The sequence below is a fragment of the Leptodactylus fuscus genome, chromosome 11 (assembly GCF_031893055.1).
Source record: "Leptodactylus fuscus isolate aLepFus1 chromosome 11, aLepFus1.hap2, whole genome shotgun sequence".
NCBI classification, from domain to species: Eukaryota; Metazoa; Chordata; class Amphibia; order Anura; family Leptodactylidae; genus Leptodactylus; species Leptodactylus fuscus.
The window spans coordinates 83,573,706-83,592,248 of record NC_134275.1 but is presented as its reverse complement, the minus strand read 5'-3'; positions in this window follow the sequence as shown (position 1 = coordinate 83,592,248).

Below are 18,543 nucleotides of genomic sequence, written 5' to 3'. Positions count from 1 at the left end.
AAGAGTGAATCACCCGGAATATCCCTTTTAGTAGTTCTATAAATACCACCGATAGTACAACATAATATATCATGACAAACTCCGCTCTGCTGCACCGACCGGCTCAGCTGTGATCAACGTTATTATGTAAGGTCCTAGAAAGCGCCAGCAACGGCGGCAATTGAGCGAGTGCCAAGAGTTGTGTTAGCAGAGGAATTCTAGGGGAGGAATCATCACGTAGCGCTGTCTGTCGCCACACACGTGAGATGTTTATTAATAGACAAGACATATCCATTGTAGGCTAATTTATCATTCAGAAGTCTGAGAAAGCTGAGTGATAGAACCGATGGGAACTCTGTCTAACGGCTTATCTCTGAAGTCTGGGCAGTTCTAATTCTTCATTAAGAAATTCAGGGTTAATAAGGGGGGGGGGGGGGGGGTCTTCTTGTTTAGGACCCTTATCTATTAGCCAAAATTACAAGAGGCTTCCAAGAGTGTCTCCAGCTCTGGAGGACTCAGTATGTCCATGGATTACACTAACTGCCCATTTATCTCAGTATACGATGTAATACCTCACTTACCCTGTGGTGGAGCTGCAGGGAAATAAAACACTTACAACCAGTCTCACCCAGCAGATTACAGTTTGTTTCCAGAGGACTAGTTGTGGACAATCCCTTTAAGATAATATAAAGGTGTTAATTGTGTGTTGCAGATAGGAAGTGATTCATTGTATAGTACACATAGGAAGTGATTAATTGTATAGTACATATAGGAAGAGATACATTGTATAGTATACATAGGAAGTGATTCATTGTATAGTACACATAGGAAGTGATTCATTGTATAGCTCATATAGTACACATAGGAAGTGATTCATTGTATAGAACATATAGTACACATAGGAAGTTATTCATTGTATAGAACATATAGTACACATAGGAAGTGATTCATTGTATAGTACATATAGGCAGTGATTCATTGTATAGTACATATAGGTAGAGATACATTGTATAGTACACATAGGAAGTGATTCATTGTATAGTACATATAGGAAGTGATTCATTGTATAGTACATATAGGAAGTGATTCATTGTATAGTACACATAGGAAGTGATTCATTGTATAGTACATATAGGAAGTGATTCATTGTATAGTACATATAGGAAGTGATTCATTGTATAGTACACATAGGAAGTGATTCATTGTATAGTACATATAGGAAGTGATTCATTGTATAGTACATATAGGTAGAGATACATTGTATAGTACACATAGGAAGTGATTCATTGTATAATACATATAGGTAGAGATACATTGTATAGTACACATAGGAAGTGATTCATTGTATAGTACATATAGGAAGTGATTCATTGTATAGTACATATAGGAAGTGATTCATTGTATAGTACATATAGGAAGTGATTCATTGTATAGTACACATAGGAAGTGATTCATTGTATAGTACATATAGGTAGAGATACATTGTATAGTACACATAGGAAGTGATTCATTGTATTATACATATAGGTAGAGATACATTGTATAGTACACATAGGAAGTGATTCATTGCATAGTACACATAGGAAGTGATTCATTGTATTGTATAGTACATATAGAAAGGGATACATTGTATAGTACACATAGGAAGTGATTCATTGTATAGTACATATAGGAAGTGATTCATTGTATAGTACATATAGGTAGAGATACATTGTATAGTACACATAGGAAGTGATTCATTGTATAATACATATAGGTAGAGATACATTGTATAGTACACATAGGAAGTGATTCATTGCATAGTACACATAGGAAGTGATTCATTGTATTGTATAGTACATATAGAAAGGGATACATTGTATAGTACATATAGGACGGGATGCATTGTATAGTACATGTGGGAAGTGATTTATTGTATAGAACACATAGGAAGTGATTCATTGTATAGAACACATAGGAAGTGATTCATTGTATAGTACACATAGGAAGTGATTCATTGTATAGAACATATAGGAAGTGACTAATTGTATAGTACACATAGGAAGTGATTCATTGTATAGTACATATAGGAAGTGATTCATTATATAGTGCATATAGGAAGGGATACATTGTATAGTACATATAGGAAGTGATTCATTGTATAGTACACATAGGAAGTGATTCATTGTATAGAACATATAGGATGTGATTCATTGTATAGTACACAGAGGAAGTGATTCATTGTATAGTACACAGAGGAAGTGATTCATTGTATAGTACATATAGGAAGGAATTCATTGTATAGTACATATAGGAAGTGATTCATTGTATAATACATATAGGTAGAGATACATTGTATAGTACACATAGGAAGTGATTCATTGTATAGTACATATAGGAAGTGATTCATTGTATAGTACATATAGGAAGTGATTCATTGTATAGTACACATAGGAAGTGATTCATTGTATAGTACACAGAGGAAGTGATTCATTGTATAGTACATATAGGAAGTGATTCATTGTATAGTACACAGAGGAAGTGATTCATTGTATAGCACACATAGGAAGTGATTCATTGTATAGTACATATAGGAAGTGATTCATTGTATAGTACACATAGGAAGTGATTCATTGTATAGTACACAGAGGCAGTGATTCATTGTATAGTACACATAGGAAGTGATTCATTGTATAGTACACATAGGAAGTGATTCATTGTATAGTACATATAGGAAGTGATTCATTGTATAGTACACATAGGAAGTGATTCATTGTTTAGTACATATAGGAAGTGATTCATTGTATAGTACATGTAGGAAGTGATTCATTGTATAGCACATATAGGAAGTGATTCATTGTATAGTACGCATAGGAAGTGATTCATTGTATAGTACACATAGGAAGTGATTCATTGTATAGTACATATAGGAAGTGATTCATTGTATAGTACACATAGGAAGTGATTCATTGTATAGTACACATAGGAAGTGATTCATTGTATAGTACATATAGGAAGTGATTCATTGTATAGTACATATAGGAAGTGATTCATTGTATAGTACATATAGGAAGTGATTCATTGTATAGTACACATAGGAAGTGATTCATTGTATAGTACATATAGGAAGTGATTCATTGTATAGTACACATAGGAAGTGATTCATTGTATAGTACACATAGGAAGTGATTCATTGTATAGTACATATAGGAAGTGATTCATTGTATAGTACACGTAGGAAGTGATTCATTGTATAGTACACGTAGGAAGTGATTCATTGTATAGTACACATAGGAAGTGATTCATTGTATAGTACATATAGGAAGTGATTCATTGTATAGTACATATAGGAAGTGATTCATTGTGTAGTACATATAGGAAGTGATTCATTGTATAGAACATATAGGAAGTGATTCATTGTATAGAACATATTTGAAGAGATACATTGTATAGTACATATAGGAAGTGATTAAGTGTATAGTACATATAGGAAGTGATTCATTGCATAGTACATATAGGAAGTGATTCATTGTATAGTACACATAGGAAGTGATTCATTGTATAGTACATATAGGAAGTGATTCATTGTATAGTACATATAGGAAGTGATTCATTGTATAGAACATATAGGAAGTGATTCATTGTATAGTACATATAGGAAGTGATTCATTGTATAGTACACATAGGAAGTGATTCATTGTATAGTACACATAGGAAGTGATTCATTGTATAGTACATATAGGAAGTGATTCATTGTATAGTACATATAGGAAGTGATTCATTGTATAGTACATATAGGAAGTGATTCATTGTATAGTACACATAGGAAGTGATTCATTGAATAGTACATATAGGAAGTGATTCATTGTATAGTACATATAGGAAGTGATTTATTGTATAGTACATATAGGAAGTGATTCATTGTATAGTACACATAGGAAGTGATTCATTGTATAGTACACATAGGAAGTGATTCATTGTATAGTACACATAGGAAGTGATTCATTGTATAGTACACAGAGGAAGTGATTCATTGTATAGTACACATAGGAAGTGATTCATTGTATAGTACACATAGGAAGTGATTCATTGTATAGTACATATAGGAAGTGATTCATTGTATAGTACATGTAGGAAGTGATTCATTGTATAGTACATATAGGAAGTGATTCATTGTGTAGTACATATAGGAAGTGATTCATTGTATAGAACATATAGGAAGTGATTCATTGTATAGAACATATTTGAAGAGATACATTGTATAGTACATATAGGAAGTGATTCATTGCATAGTACATATAGGAAGTGATTCATTGTATAGTACACATAGGAAGTGATTCATTGTATAGTACACATAGGAAGTGATTCATTGTATAGTACATATAGGAAGTGATTCATTGTGTAGTACATATAGGAAGTGATTCATTGTATAGAACATATAGGAAGTGATTCATTGTATAGAACATATTTGAAGAGATACATTGTATAGTACATATAGGAAGTGATTCATTGTATAGTACATATAGGAAGTGATTAAGTGTATAGTACATATAGGAAGTGATTCATTGTATAGTACACATATGAAGTGATTCATTGTATAGTACACATAGGAAGGGATTCTATATAGATAAATGTATGAATTAAAAGGTGTTACAGAATTCTGATCCCGATGGCCTCTCCTTAGGATGTTTGAAGAAGCCCCTGCGGCAATCTAGGCAATCTAATATTGATGACTATTCTAAAGATAAATCATCAATATCCTAATCCCGCAAAACCCTTTTAACTGCTTCCTGACCAACCATTGACTTCATACATCCGGCTGGTCATCTCTGCCTTCTGATCTCTGTATACCCTGCGGTCAGTGAGCCCTGAGTATATATGACGCAGCTCCCTCCATGTGATCTTCTGGGGTCCGCAGAGGATATTAAGAGGTTTTATTCCTTCCTAATATATCAATCCCATGGGCGGAGAAAATCAGCCAAAAATAAAAAATGTAATGATAGAATACTCCCCAAAGCTCTAGAATGACATCGGAGGCGCAATGTGTAAAAAGATAAGAATAAAAAAAATACTTATTGTTTTTATCACATTTATCTGGGAAAAGCATAAAAAAAACCTGCAAAACTATCCTTAATAAAGATTTCTGTGTCGCTATAAAATACAAAACTGTTTCAATGTTACAATCCTGGAAGCTATACGCCCCAAAATAAAAGTGCCCAGGAATGAAGGGGTTAAGTGATCGGAGTACTGTGGGATTGGCTTTGATCTGGGGACCGGGTGTCGGAGAAGGAGCCAAACCAATGAGATGCCACGTCCGGTAAACGACACAAGACGTCTATTTCATTCCACGGCGGCGAGCGCACAAGCCCATCCTTTGTATATCTCTTATGTAAATGGGTTTCATTTGTCATGTACCTTGTGAACACGCAATTTGTACAAGCGCATTAAAAATGTAGAGGGCCCATGCAGGCCGTCAATGTCGACATCTATCGGACGCTCCAGGCTTTCTGTGCCTTAAGTGCAATTAGGTTCTTCGCGCGCCGGACTTGTCTGTGTTCCCTAATTATCCAATCTACAGTCAGGGCTTCGCTTCCTGCCGAGCACATTACAAATTGCATCTTCTTAATACTGTGTCTTGTGTGCATTGGCGGAGTGCGGCATCCCCCTCCCCCAGCCCGGGAGGACATACTTGTGTAACGGCCTCTTCCCCGGGCCAGCCGGTATTCTCTAGAAGTCATTGGATGAATGTACAATTAGTACGGCGTTAATGGAAAGCAATTCTCTATAAGAACTCGACCTCCTTTCTTGTCCGGGCAGTAATGTAAGGCTTGTTAATAATAAATCACACGTGGGATCGGAGAGGCCGCCAACATCTGTTCTTATAGGAATCTGTAAACAACTAACTCAAGTCTGCGCCGCACAATGTCAGGAAGCTGCGGAAAGCTGCGGCTTTAATATCACGGGATACTGTAATATATTTCGTTATAACCCTGTAATACAATGTTGTGTAACAATAGACTTCCTCACCTCCCCCTCCGAATTGTTAAATAGTCCTTGTCATCTCAAGAAGATTATTAGCAACTTTGTAATATATCTTATCAACCTTTATCTGCTCTTATCAAACCTTTACTAGAGATGAGCGAACACTAAAATGTTCGAGGTTCGAAATTCGATTCGAACAGCCGCTCACTGTTCGAGTGTTCGAATGGGTTTCGAACCCCATTATAGTCTATGGGGAACATAAACTCGTTAAGGGGGAAACCCAAATTCGTGTCTGGAGGGTCACCAAGTCCACTATGACACCCCAGGAAATGATACCAACACCCTGGAATGACACTGGGACAGCAGGGGAAGCATGTCTGGGGGCATAAAAGTCACTTTATTTCATGGAAATCCCTGTCAGTTTGCGATTTTCGCAAGCTAACTTTTCCCCATAGAAATGCATTGGCCAGTGCTGATTGGCCAGAGTACGGAACTCGACCAATCAGCGCTGGCTCTGCTGGAGGAGGCGGAGTCTAAGATCGCTCCACACCAGTCTCCATTCAGGTCCGACCTTAGACTCCGCCTCCTCCGGCAGAGCCAGCGCTGATTGGCCGAAGGCTGGCCAATGCATTCCTATGCGAATGCAGACTTAGCAGTGCTGAGTCAGTTTTGCTCAACTACACATCTGATGCACACTCGGCACTGCTACATCAGATGTAGCAATCTGATGTAGCAGAGCCGAGGGTGCACTAGAACCCCTGTGCAAACTCAGTTCACGCTAATAGAATGCATTGGCCAGCGCTGATTGGCCAATGCATTCTATTAGCCCGATGAAGTAGAGCTGAATGTGTGTGCTAAGCACACACATTCAGCACTGCTTCATCACGCCAATACAATGCATTAGCCAGTGCTGATTGGCCAGAGTACGGAATTCGGCCAATCAGCGCTGGCTCTGCTGGAGGAGGCGGAGTCCAAGGTCGGACCTGAATGGAGACTGGTGTGGAGCGATCTTAGACTCCGCCTCCTCCAGCAGAGCCAGCGCTGATTGGCCGAATTCCGTACTCTGGCCAATCAGCACTGGCTAATGCATTGTATTGGCGTGATGAAGTAGAGCTGAATGTGTGTGCTTAGCACACACATTCAGCTCTACTTCATCGGGCTAATAGAATGCATTGGCCAGCGCTGATTGGCCGAATTCCGTACTCTGGCCAATCAGCACTGGCTAATGCATTGTATTGGCGTGATGAAGCAGTGCTGAATGAGTGTGCTTAGCACACACATTCAGCTCTACTTCATCGGGCTAATAGAATGCATTGGCCAATCAGCGCTGGCCAATGCATTCTATTAGCGTGAACTGAGTTTGCACAGGGGTTCTAGTGCACCCTCGGCTCTGCTACATCAGATTGCTACATCTGATGTAGCAGTGCCGAGTGTGCATCAGATGTGTAGTTGAGCAAAACTGACTCAGCACTGCTAAGTCTCTGCATTCGCATAGGAATGCATTGGCCAGCCTTCGGCCAATCAGCGCTGGCTCTGCCGGAGGAGGCGGAGTCTAAGGTCGGACCTGAATGGAGACTGGTGTGGAGCGATCTTAGACTCCGCCTCCTCCAGCAGAGCCAGCGCTGATTGGTCGAGTTCCGTACTCTGGCCAATCAGCGCTGGCCAATGCATTCTATTAGCACGATGAAGTAGAGCTGAATGTGTGTGCTTAGCACACACATTCAGCTCTACTTCATCAGGCTAATAGAATACATTGGCCAATCAGCGCTGGCCAATGCATTCTATTAGCTTGATGAAGCAGAGTGTGCACAAGGGTTCAAGCGCACCCTCGGCTCTGATGTAGCAGAGCTGAGGGTGCACAAGGGTTCAAGTGCACCCTCGGCTCTCCTACATCAGAGCCGAGGGTGCGCTTGAACCCTTGTGCACACTCTGCTTCATCAAGCTAATAGAATGCATTGGCCAGCACTGATTGGCCAGAGTACGGAATTCGGCCAATCAGCGCTGGCCAATGCATCCCTATGGGAAAAAGTTTATCTCACAAAAATCACAATTACACACCTGATAGAGCCCCAAAAAGTTATTTTTAATAACATTCCCCCCTAAATAAAGGTTATCCCTAGCTATCCCTGCCTGTACAGCTATCCCTGTCTCTTAGTCACAAAGTTCACATTCTCATATGACCCGGATTTGAAATCCACTATTCGTCTAAAATGGAGGTCATCTGATTTCGGCAGCCAATGACTTTTTCCAATTTTTTTCAATGCCCCCGGTGTCGTAGTTCCTGTCCCACCTCCCCTGCGCTGTTATTGGTGCAAAAAAGGCGCCAGGGAAGGTGGGAGGGGAATCGAATTTTGGCACACTTTACCACGCGGTGTTCGATTCGATTCGAACATGGCGAACACCCTGATATCCGATCGAACATGTGTTCGATAGAACACTGTTCGCTCATCTCTAACCTTTACCCTTCTTCTTCTCCCTTTCACTATGAAAATCACTGCCCTGCCCCTCCCAAGACAGACTGTGTGCAGGTCACTTGATTCATCTCTATAGAAGTCTATGGAGATGGGAGGGGGAAGAGTGAGCAGGCAGTGCCGGAGATTTAAGAAAGAACCCAGGCTTAGACTGATGCTGGAGATAAAGTGAAGCTTCTCTCTCGCATCCAAAGCACTTTACTCACATCAGTACAATCAGGACGTCTCTTTATATGTCCTGCATGGTTGGTTTCTGAATGAGAGAGACAGATATGGAGCAAAGTCTCCTCTACACAGTTTGCAGTGATTCGCAGATAATCTCAACCCACCAGCTCAGAGAGGACTGCAAATTCCATATGTAGCACACAGTGGGGGTGGGGGGGTAAACTTGTAAATACTGCAGAATACATATCATATCATGAACAGATATACCGCTACGCGCCTTGCCACAAGTCAGTCTGCAAAATTCCTAATCCCCTGGATGAGTTCTGTTCAGATGGACTTTCCATCTTGCTAATGTTTAAGAATCACAACAGCTCAACCACAAAGTCAAGGATCAGAGATGGAACCAAGTGAGATTCATTTCACAATATTCATAAGGTTTGTCCAAATAGGAGGTGCAATTATTTTACTAAGTGGAGGCCCAAAAGAGGAGTGGAAACACCAAATCACCTCCTGTGGGCTCCTTAGCAGCAAGCACCACTCCCTTGGGATACTCTTTGGTCATCTTCTGGCCACCTGTGTGATGTCACTGGCCCCAGAAGTCACATGGGACATGCTGATGTCATAGCACTTTAACACAAGACCCCAGTGCATAATAGTGATTGCAGAGTAGGTGATGGACCCTACAAGTATTGGGTTCAGGAAGAACAAGACACTTTGGAAAAATTGACTGAATCCAGTTCATACCAAACCAGGTCGCTCATCTATACAGAGGACAGTAGACCTTATTATAGCTTTAAATTCCCTATAACACCTATAGTCTTTGAATGGGATGTCCTTGGGTGTAATGGTCAAGTGTCCACACGTGGACCATAGGATGAGGTCAGTATCCTTAGCATAATGACATAGTTGGGGTAGAATTTGCACACTAGGGATTTCACCTTATTGTCTGTGAGATACCAATTGTTCCCCTCTGGGGTGAAAGGGAAATAAATGGCAGTCAATGGGGCAACAAAACACACAGGATTTGTAACATGTGTGAAATCTCTCCTTATGACTTCACAGCAGTAGTAATATCAATAGTATCAGGCCTCACAATTCAGCTAGGTTACATCCAATGGGAATAATGCTTTTAAGTCTTGCTTCTAATCAAAATTGTCATACCATATAAAAATTCCATATAATAAATATATTGTTCTTATGTCCAGAATACTCTGATCCAGACACAAGAGTTGTGGGACAACAACATATACAGAGATATGGTGGACTGTGGTCAATGTAATAAAATTAACTTTATACTCTTCATACTACCCAATGAACATAAATGATACATGATATACATGCTACCGTTATTAAAACCATTCATGACAAGTACTCGGAGCCAGAACTAATGATGTTCCTAGCGTCACAATGACTATAAAACTTGATGATGGCGATCATAAATGAAACGGGCTGAGGACTATTGGTGAAGAGAATCCACAAGATGATGAATTGGAGGCTGGTTAATAAAGATGGTGACTCATATTCTCTCCATAATTAAGATAATGAGCAAAATATCATCAGTGAGTGAAGATCATTCCCTTCAATGATCAGTCACACATTGACCAGGAACATTCATGGACCAGGAACTCTGATAATTGAGGAAGATCTTTCACATCAGCAACTGTGATGACCAAGCTGAAGAAATGATGAAATCTGTACTGATGGCCTCCAGATCCTTGTTACTATGGAACTAGAGGAGCTTTGTGGGCAAAACTCCATGATGAAAATCCAGTTATAATCCCAATATAAGCGATGGAGCAAGTGGAGAGAACCAAAGAATGGGCTCACCAACTCCAAGGCTGAGCTTTCTTAGTGGACTCAATCCAAGGTTTGGGGTTTGTTTTCAAGAATGTAGAGCTGCCCCACCAGAGAAGTCTAGGAAGGGTTTCTAGCTTGGTCAACAACTATTGAAGGTGGAGGCCAACTCAACTAAGAGAGGTTTGATGACCATAATGTCATCAGTGATGGAAATCTGTTGGAAGAAGCCTGATCTGTGATTCTAGAGCCTGGAAATGACCAGTTTTTCGTAATATTTCCTCCATTTCTGAAGCATCTTGAAAATAACCTATATGTCAAGTTCAATCATTGTTTAGAAACACCATAAATCTGAAGCCTGTCTGAATCTCAGAAGTGAGAAACATATAGCCGATTGACTTGAGCACCATTGTGAGTGTAACCAAATTTTTCCATTCCATAGATGTCAAAAACAGTGTGTGACCATCATATAACTAATAAAGCTATGTAAAGTTTCACTAGACCTCTACTGGAGTCAAAGTGAGGTTCTCGGGGTCCACAAGAGGAATTGATTCGGAAGGCACGTCCTCCACCTATAACATGTCCGTGTCTGCTTTCTTGGGGACTTAGAACGCTTCATCAATAAGATCTAATAGGGATCATCCTTTAAAAAGTAGATCCTGATCACATCCAAACGGGGCTGTCTTCTACTGGACCTTCAGGGGCCACATTTGTGTCATAGTCTGAGACCACAGACCATTAAGAAAACCTGACCCTGATTACTATGATGTTGAAAGGTTCCCCACATCAGGAGTGGTGTCAGGTACTAGAGATGGCTGAGCCACGTGAGATTTCTTACTCAAATATTTGCATTTAACTGTTTTGTTCTGAACCTAAAGTTCTAGTATCTTGCTCAGGGGCCTCTTCAAAGGGCCAGAGGAGGTGCTGAAAAATAATAGGAATCCTTTACTCACCTTCCCTCATCTCTCCTTGCTCACTCGGTGTCTGATACTCCCACTTCAGTAGTCTTCTGGCCTCTTCCGGCTTCCTGGGGGATTTTATGGGCCCTGGGGGACTGCTGAGGTCTGTAATTGGGTCTCAGTGGTCCCTTGGGGCATGCCAACATCATGTTGTTTTAACATAAGTATCATGACATTGATGGGCCCTTTATGAATGCTGAGGCTCGGGGTGCATGACTCCACCCCAGAGGATGGAAGATGGCTGATGAGGACCATGATGGAGCCCTGGACAGGTGAGGATCGGTGTTTATTATGTTTCTGCACCTCCCCTAAGCCTTCACTTATCATACTCTGCTCTGCCCCACATTGAAAAAACGCTGCGATTTGCCCATGGCGGAAAATGGATGGGATTCTGGTTAAGTGCAGAAAAATATCCGCAGTGAAAATGCTGAAATTTCAAAAACATTGCATTTTTGTAAATCACACAATTATACCTACAGAAACGCTGCTGGGAGGGAGCTTTCACTTCTCCAAAAAGTGTTGTAGAAAAAGATGCAACGCGTTTCTGCTGTGCTTTTTTAGCTGCGGCTCGCAACGTTGAGCCTTAGCCAAAAGTTTTAGGTTCAGTCTAACCTGAAATTTTTGTAAAATTAGTAACAAATCCAGTTCATTAGGAATCCACTCTCTCATCTCGATCGAGAACCGCCATCTTTTTTAGACCTCACGTCCCCCTAGTGGCCAGGATAGCTTCACAACATCAGTTGGATACTGCTTTTGGCGCAGTCTAGAGAGGTTTCACGTACAACTCTGTGCATTAGTGTAAAGTAGAAGAACGGCAGCGCTGTCAGTGAATCTTCATCTCCGCCTAGTCCCACATCATCAGATACAAGTCAGATATGGGAAGATGTTCTGTGAATCCATTAGTCTTTATTCTGCTCCAGCAAGTGATGGCCGCAGCCGCAGACATTCATCTAGCTTTATCTTCCTTCTGTTGCCGCATAACAAATCTTTGCACATTTACAGAAGCTATGAAGTATAATGACATCAGAACTTTGCAGCCCTGAAGCTTCGAAAAAAAATTTGGAATCCTATTGAATTATTTTAGAAGTTGCGTTTCTATGGAAACTTGTTGCAGATTCTAAAATGTATTCCATGCGTACTTTGATGTGGAGTAAATTAGGTGATTTCATACAAACCTCCAAATAGGAAAGGAACGATTCATTGCCCAGGCATTAAGCACAAATATAACAGGAGAAGAATAGGTAATTACATCAGATGGATCTGTCTGTAAAACGGTTTCCCTGTCTCATTTTATAAATCCCCCTGCCCCCGACACATGATAGAGAATCCAAGAAGAGATTCAATCAATTATTGATGACTGTACACACAGAACGGAATTATTAGCGGGGAAGCCAAAAGAAGCGTAAAGCGGCAAAAAGAGGCATTTGCCGCTGGATGGATAAGGAGCCGCGGCCGACAAGAAGGAATTAGCAGCTCATTATTATGCGGAGTCAGATTCATCAATCTCTTCTGAAGTTCAGCCCACGCTCCCGCCGCTAAGCCACAAATAACTTCAGCTAATACAGAGCCCTGACTACAACTTCCAGGATCACAGGTACGGGTGGCGTCTTCATCTTCCTAACTTGTGCTGTACTGTACCGCCCCCTAGTGGTGAGATGGCAGGCTGGAGGAAACATGAAGTGCTATTACTACAGCTGGTACTACTATTACTATTACTACTATTACTACAGCTGGTACTACTACTATTACTACTATTACTACTGCTGGTAACTACTATTATTACTACTGCTGCTATTATTACTATTACTACTGCTGGTACTACTACTATTACTAGAATAACTACTATTACTATTATTACTATTACTACTGCTGGTAACTACTACTATTACTAGAATAACTACTATTACTATTGCTGCTACTATTACTTCTACTAACAATACTACTACTACTGCTGCTGATACTGCTACTATTATTACTATTATTATTACTACTACTATTAATACTATTACTATTACCACCACTATTATTACTACTATTATTACTTCTATTATTATTACTATTGCTACTATTACTACTGCTGCTACTATTATTACTACTTCTATTATTACTATCACTACTGCTACTGCTGCTACTACTATTACTAGTATAACTACTATTGCTGCTATTATTACTTCTACTAACAATACTGGTACTGCTACTATTACTACTATTATTACTACTACTATTGCTACTGCTGGTACTACTACTATTACTAATATAACTACTATTACTATTGCTGCTACTATTACTTCTCCTAGCATTACTACTACTATTATTATTGCTGGTACTGCTACTATTATTACTAATATTATTATTATTACTACTACTGCTCTATTACTTTTATTATTACTATAATAATTATTATTACTAATACTATTACCACTACTATTACTACTACTATTTTTACTATTATTACTATTATTATTATTACTACTACTACTATTATTTTGATTACTATTACCACTACTATTTTTACTACTATTACTACTACTACAATTACTAATATTATTAATACTACTGCTACTATTACTATTACCACTACTATTATTACTACTACGACTACTTCTACTACTAATATTATTACTACTACAATTACTACTACCATTACTATTATTACTACTACTATTATTACTACTACTATTGCTACTATTATTATTACTACTATTATTACTACTACTGTTACTATTATTATTACTATTATTATTATTATTGCTACTACTACTATTGTTACTACTACTACTACTATTATTATTACTATTACTACTACTACTACTGCTATTACTACTACTACTATTACTACTACTATTATTATTATTACTACTACTCTTATTAATATTACCATTACTACTATTATTACTACTACTACTATTATTACTACTACTATTAGTACTACTATTATTACTACTACTATTACTACTATCACTATTACTACTATTACCATTACTACTATTAATACTACTACTATTACTACTACTACTATTACTACTACTACTACTACTATTACTACTACTACTACTACTATTATTATTACTACTACTAACATTACTACTTCCTCTGATACTGCTATTTTTACTACTACTACTACTTCTGCTACCACTGGTACTTCTGTTACTACTAGTACTTGTGCTACTGTTACTAGTTATTGACAATTATAATTATTATAATACCACTGTTACTCTACAAATAATAATAATATTTAATAATAATGCTACTGTTACTTCTACTACTACAATTAATACTACTCATAATAATGATGCTGATCCTGCTACTACTATTACTAATAATAATAATAATAATAATAATAATAATAATAATAATGCTACTATTACCTTTTCTACTACTACTACTAATAATAATAATAATAACAACAACAGTAATGCTATTGTTATTTCTACTATTACTACTACCAATAAGAATAATGACTACTTCCACTAGTAATAATAATGCTACCGTTACTTCTACTACTACTATTATTACAATTACTAATATAAATAAGAACAATTATAATTATTACTGTTAATAATGAGAATAATAATTCTACTGTTACTCCTACTACTACTACCACTAATACTAATAATAATGCTACTGTTATTTATACTACTACTATTATTACTACTCATATAACTAATAATACTCTTACTGCTGCTCATACTACTACTAATGATGCCACAGTTACTACTAAAAATAATAATAATAATAATAATTAATAATATTAATAATGCTACTGATACTTCTACTATTATTATTATTACTTCTACTACTTCTATTAATAATAATGTTACAGTTATTCCTACTGCTAATAATACTGATAATAACAATTACAGTGTTACTGTTACTCCTACTTCTTGTACAGTCACTAATAATAATAATAATGTTGCTGTTCCTCCTACAGATGGGATTCAGAGAACCATAATTTAGCAATATAATCCAGTTGGGAGCTGCTCAGATCTTCTCTATATATTTGGGTATCCCCTAGTATTGATCACACCAACTATGCACCCAATAATCAACCTTGCTGCCCTACAGAGGGACCACAATTTGCCACTTTGCTCATTTGCACTTTCTTCCCAGGGTGCATTAGCTGTAAATAGATCTTCGTGCACGTGCTGGATCTCCTCACTAAGTCAGAGAGTAAATTGGGGTGCCAGGTCCCCTTTATTTTCAGAACCACTTGACTGATATCCGGACTGACAGAATTTTCTAGTTCTGAGATATTACGGACATTGATTGTTGATGAGTGCCTGACCTGACGTGAGCTGTGCGGTATTATCTGATGATCTGGCCGCACGTATGAAGCTAATTAACATTCCGCCCCGTTCAGATAACAGCCGGCCATTATCACTGACACCGCCATAGAATCCCAATGAAGTGATGGGCGAACGCCGCCCTCATGTCTCCCCATCAATATCTAGACATAGACATTAATGGCAGCACAATAGCAATACTCGCACCAACCTGGGATCGATTAACTCTCTGTGTGCACCGCGCAAAGGTTGCCAGAAAACGGTGGAAATTGGACAATAATAGTGGAGAAATGCGTTATTATTGGTGATTATTACATTACAGTCCCATTAGAGAAGCTTCTTACATGTTGAGATCTATATTCGTGTCTATGGAGGGGGTTAGAGCTAGAGGACTGCAGAGTTTATTGGATTACGTGAGCTGGAATGAGCTCGCTCTTAATCTAGAAATATGTATAGAATAGTTGTCATTTCCCTTCCCCCACTCACCATGGTAGATTAGGAGTGACCTTTCTGCTGCCACCACTAGAGGGAGCTCACTGTATACACATGTCATACAGTATAGGAACAGTATAAATCCATAGCATTTATGCGTTCTCTAGGGAAAGGGGGGCCCTATAACTTTATTATTTAAAGGGAACCTGTCACAAGGAAAATGCATTCAGCAGGTTATAGAGCAGGAGGAGCTGAGCGGATTGATATATGACTTGGTGGGATACCACACAATATAACCTGTCATTTATCCTCTGAATTCTCTGCTCTTTCTATAAGTCTAGGAGGCGGAGCTATAAGGGCAGTGGCCAATCACTAATAGCTCCGCCTCTTAGACTTCTCAGCATGAGGACAGAGATTTCAATGGATAAATGACAAGTTATACCGAATCTTTCCCCATAAACCTATATATCAATCTGCTCAGCTCCTCCTGCTCTATAACATGCCGGGTACAGACCGCACTGCATTTTCCTACTGACAGGATCCCTTTAAGGGGAGTCACATGGTTTAGCCATACTAAACGGTTCCCAGTGTTTGGTCGGGCACTTGCTAAGATGCGTACAGAACCTTTTGTCACCATTCTCAGCATATTCATTCTCGAAAACATAAACTTTTATTCCATTATGCAAATTAGGACGCAATCCAAAAAAAAAATATCTCCCCGCTTGTATACATTACAATCCATATTTTATTAATACGGCTCTCTAAGTGCTCATTCACACGACAGGATCCGCCGGCTCCATAGATATTAATGGATCAAATCACACGACTGTTGTTTTAACAGCGCACGTGACCGATCCGGGGGAATATACGACGTGCCAAATCTCCGGCTGATTTCACCGATCTTTCAGTAAACTCGAGTCTATGAGGGATCCTTGGAAATGGGTTACCCTAGGGCAGGGGTAGGGGACGTACGGCTCTCCAGCTGTTGCAAAACTACAATTCCCAGCATGCATACTTGTAAAACTACAACTCCCAGCATGCATACTTGCTCTGCTGTTCTTGGCACTCCCATGGAAGTGAATGGAGCATGCTGGGAGTTGTAGTTTCACAGCAGCTGGAGAGATGAAGGTTCCCTACCCCTGTCCTGGGGTCTACACCAGTGCTTTACCTTGACCGGCTGCTTGGTACATTCCTCTGATATTCACGTATGTGCTCCTGGTATCTTGGATCCTCTTCCGGCCTCTTCTGTGATGTCACAGGCCCCAAGGGACCGCTGAAGTGGTTGGAAGAAGCCCAAAGAGGGGCAAAGACCCCCAGGAACACACACTGGTTATAACAAGAGGCTCAGTAAGTGGTGGGGAAGGTATCCGCATGATATATCTTACCGCACATCCTCTGAGTATGACGAGACCCCGACGAGCGAGACCCGGCAGTACAACAGCGCCTTTGTTAGGTAGAGCTTCTTTCCGAGTGATCCCAGACCCCTTGCTGCGGATGGGACCTCTTTCGTGGCACTTGCAACCTAATTTGGATAATGGATAAAAGCTGACAATCTCAGGAATGAAAAGCTGCGAATAGCGACAAATGTGTCTGTACACTGTATATTGAGAAGTGTCTAAGGCTGAGTTCACACCTACATTGTTTAATTTGTTCTTGAAGTGGGACCTGAAGATCAGCTTAAACAATAATAAGTGTCCGTTTAATGTATCAGACGGTAACGGAGTCCCTTGGGCGTCCATTATTCACCCAATTCAAAGGTCTACGTTCGCGTTTGCGCCTGGGAGTCGGCCGGAACTGAGACAATAACAGACACCTATAGAGGCCCATGATAGTCAAAGGCGTCCCGCGGGAGCGATAATGGTGTGACGGATCAGAACGGACCTACAGGACTTTAGATGGACTTGGCATCTTAATAAGTTGGTTATAGCAAAGATGTATCCGGGTCACGAGGGCCATGAGGCGAAATACACAAGATACGTCCAATCTGAACTGTCAGCAAATATTATTAAGGACTCATTCATTCAATACAATGTTGCAAATAGAGATGGGGAACCTCTGAAGATTTATGACATTTCGGGTTCGGGTGGTTTGGGCCAAAGATTCATTTGCAGAATGAAACGCTGATTCCCTCCTCAGGCCCCTCATCTTGGGATAGCCTTGAGCATCTCCGGGGGACTTGAGGCTACAAATCAAGTTGAGATATTTCTTCCAAGCTGCAGAACTGAAAACGGATGGAAATACTAATCGCGTGTAATTTGCAGTCCAGCAAATGGACCTTTGAACATATCAGAGCTTGTACAATAGTCCTGTGTATGGAGTTGTCCAGGGCTGCATGTAGGAAGAACATGGAGGTAGCAGTGCTGAATGTGTATGGGGAAATGTGAAAGTAGCAGAGCTGAGTGTGGCAGAGCTGAATGTGCTGGGGAATGTTTCATGTAGCAAAGCTGAGTGTGTGGAGAGAGATGTAGAGGTGGCAGAGCTGCAATGTGTTTGGGGAAA